At 47.2% G+C, this 3412-nt stretch overlaps 1 pseudogene; it reads left to right on the top strand.

Annotated features, from left to right (window-relative positions):
- The first annotated feature begins 1052 nt into the window (after positions 1 to 1052).
- On the top strand, positions 1053 to 3054 carry LOC127491814 (adenosylhomocysteinase-like; annotated as a pseudogene).
- Positions 3055 to 3412: the final 358 nt, after the last annotated feature.

The following is a 3412-nucleotide window of genomic DNA, read 5'->3' on the forward strand; positions in this document are numbered from 1 at the left end:
ATTATAATAATGATTACTAGAAGCTGGGAAGGGTATGGGGGAGAGGTCAGAAGGAAGTTGAATAATGTACCAAATCACAGATGCAAGGCCAACGTTTCTAGCAGAGTGGGATGACTATGGATCAAAATAACCTATTATATTTTTCCTCAGCAAATAGAAGAAAATCCCAAGATCCCAATCATAAAATTATAAGGAGAGGGAAACATTAATTACCCTGATTAGTTTTCTTTCTTTTCTTTTCTTTCTTTTTTTTTTTTTTTTTTTTTTTTTTTTTTTTTTTTTTTTTTTTTTGACAGGCAGAGTGGACAGTGAGAGAGAGAGACAGAGAGAAAGGTCTTCCTTTGCCATTGGTTCACCCTCCAATGGCCGCCATGGCTGGCGCGCTGCGGCCGGCGCACCGCGCTGATCCGAAGCCAGGAGCCAGGTGCTTCTCCTGGTCTCCCATGGGGTGCAAGGCCCAGGCACTTGGGCCATCCTCCACTGCACTCCCGGGCCACAGCAGAGAGCTGGACAGGAAGAGGAGCGACCAGGACAGAATCCGGCGCTCTGACCGGAACTAGAGCCCGGTATGCTGGCGCCGCAAGGCAGAGGATTAGCCTAGTGAGCTGCGGCGCTGGCTGCCTGATTAGTTTTCATTGTATACATGCACTGAAACATCACACTATACCTCTAAATAATCACCATTACTGTAATCTAAAAAAAATGAAAATGTTAACCCGATTTTTGACTTTCACACATTGAATACATTTGTTGACTTGTCACACTGTACTCCATAAACATGTACGATAAAAATAATTTTTAATAAAGAAAGAAATGGGTAAAGGACCTGAACAGGTGTTTCTCAAAAGAAGACAAATGGTCAATGAGGACATGAAAAATATTCAGTGTCAGTAACCATTAGAAAAATGCAAATTAAACCATAAGGATGTATCGTCTCACACCACAATGAGATAGCTTTTATCAAAAAAGATGAAAAACAAGGGATGACAAAGAGAGAATTTTGGTATTTTGGTATGAGAATTCTTTTACACCATTAGTGGGAATATCAATAAAGTCATTGAGGAAAACAGTATGGAGGTTTCTTAAAAATGCTAGAATAGGGTCCTTATCACCTGCCCTGTGCCTGTCCCCAGTCTAATGCTCAGCCCCCTGTTTCCATCATGAGATGCAAAAACATCATCAGCATTCTGACAAAGTCATGGACATCGGTCCATCTGCATAGGCACACAAGGCTCTGGACATCACAGAGAATAAGGAGCTGTGCTTGATACACGCAAAGGAGAGGCACCCAGCCTCCAAGCCTCTGAAGGGTGGCTGCATTGCCAGCTGCCTGGACCTGACTGTGGAGACTGCCATCTTTATTGCAATCATTATTGTGCCCTGAGTGCTGAGGTACAGTGGTCCAGCTGCAACATCTCCACCCAAGACCATGCTACAGAGGCCATTGCCAAGACTGGCATTTGACTGTGTGCCAGGAAGGACAAAAATATATGAGGGGTGCCTCTGGTGCATCAAGCAGACACTATACTTTAAGAACAGGCTTCTCAACCTGATTCTGGCAACAGTGGTGACTCCATCACCTTCATAAACATGAAGTACACACGGTGGCTTTCAGGCACACAGGGCATTTCGAAGAACACACTGGGGTCCACAACCTAGGCAAGATGATGGCCACTGGGATCCTGAAAGTACCTATCATCAGCATCAATGGCTCTGTCGCCAAGAACAAGTCTGACAACCTCTGTGGCTGTGGGAGTCCCTCAGAAATGGCATTAAATGGGGCCGGTGCCGTGGCTCACTTGGTTAATCCTCCACCTATGGCACTGGCATCCCGTATGGGTGCCAGGTTCTAGTCCCGGTTGCTACTTTTCCAGTCCAGCTCTCTGCTGTGGCCCAGGAGGGCAGTGGAGGATGGCTCAAGTGCTTGGGCCCTGCACTCCCATGGGAGACCAGGAAGAAGCACTGGCTCCTGGCTTCTGATCGTCACAGCACCGGCCATAGTGGCCATTTGAGGGGTGAACCAACAGAAGGAAGTCCTTTCTCTCTATAACTCTGTCTATAACTCTACCTGTCAAATAAATAAATAAATAAGAAATGGCATTAAATGGGCACAGATATGATAGGTAGCAGCAGTAGCAGGCCCATGGGTTGCAGGCCCATGTCACCATCTCTAGAATCAATCCCATCAACACATTGTGTGCTGTCGTGGAGGGCTATGAGGTGACTGCTATGGCTGAGGCCTGTAAGGAAGGCAACATCTTTGTCACCATCACGGGCTGTGCTGTGTCAATATCACCATTCTTAGGATTTTCAGCAAACAAGGCATAATGCCATTGTGTGTAATACTGGACACCTTAGTGTGGATGTTGATGTTAAGAGAACTCTGTGGAGAAGGTGAGCAATCAAGCCCCAGGTGAACTGCTTACTGGCTGAAGAATGGGCATTGCACCACCCTGCTGGCCAAGGGCTGCCTGGTCCACCTGGCTTGTACCATGGGTCACCCAGCTTTGTGATGAGCCATTCTTCCACCAACCCACGCTGAAACAGATTGAGACATGAACCCAAAAGAAAACAAGAAGTTGAGTGAATAAAAACTTTGGTTCCCCCCCCCAAAAAAATCCTAAAAATAGAATGACTGTATGATCTAGTAATTCCACTTCTGAATATGTATGCAAAGAAACTAGAACCAGTAAATGCATAAAAGTTGTATCTGCACTCCTGGGTCCGGATTTCATTGCAGCATTATTCAGAGTAGCAAGATGTAGAATCAACCCCAGTGTTCATTAGCGGATGAATGGATAAAGAAACCATGGTATACATTCATATACACAATAGAACACTATTCAGTCTTTAAAATGAAGGAAATCTTATGGTGGGCATTTGGCACAGCTATTAAGATGGCACTGGGACACTCACAACCCCATACCAGAGTACCTGGCTTTGAGTCCTAGCTGCAATTCTGATTCCTGCTAATGTGCACCTGAGAGGCACCAAGTGATGGCCCAAGTTCTTGGGTCCCTGCCATCCATGTGGGAGATGCAGATGGAGTTCTAGACTTTTTTTTTTTTTTTTGACAGGCAGAGTGGACAGTGAGAGAGAGACAGAGAGAGAAAGGTCTTCCTTTTTGCCGCTGGTTCACCCTCCAATGGCCGCCGCTGCAGCCGGCGCACCGCGCTGATCCTGGCAGGAGCCAGAATCCAGGTGCTTTTCCTGGTCTCCCATGGGGTGCAGGGCCCAAGCACCTGGGCCATCCTCCACTGCACTCCCTGGCCATAGCAGAGAGCTGGCCTGGAAGAGGGGCAACCGGGACAGAATCCGGCGCCCCAACCGGGACTAGAACCCGGTGTGCCGGCGCCGCAAGGTGGAGGATTAGCCTATTGAGCCACGGCGCCGGCTTGGAGTTCTAGACTTT

This window comes from Oryctolagus cuniculus, chromosome 3 (genome assembly GCF_964237555.1).
Source record: "Oryctolagus cuniculus chromosome 3, mOryCun1.1, whole genome shotgun sequence".
Lineage (NCBI taxonomy): Eukaryota > Metazoa > Chordata > Mammalia > Lagomorpha > Leporidae > Oryctolagus > Oryctolagus cuniculus.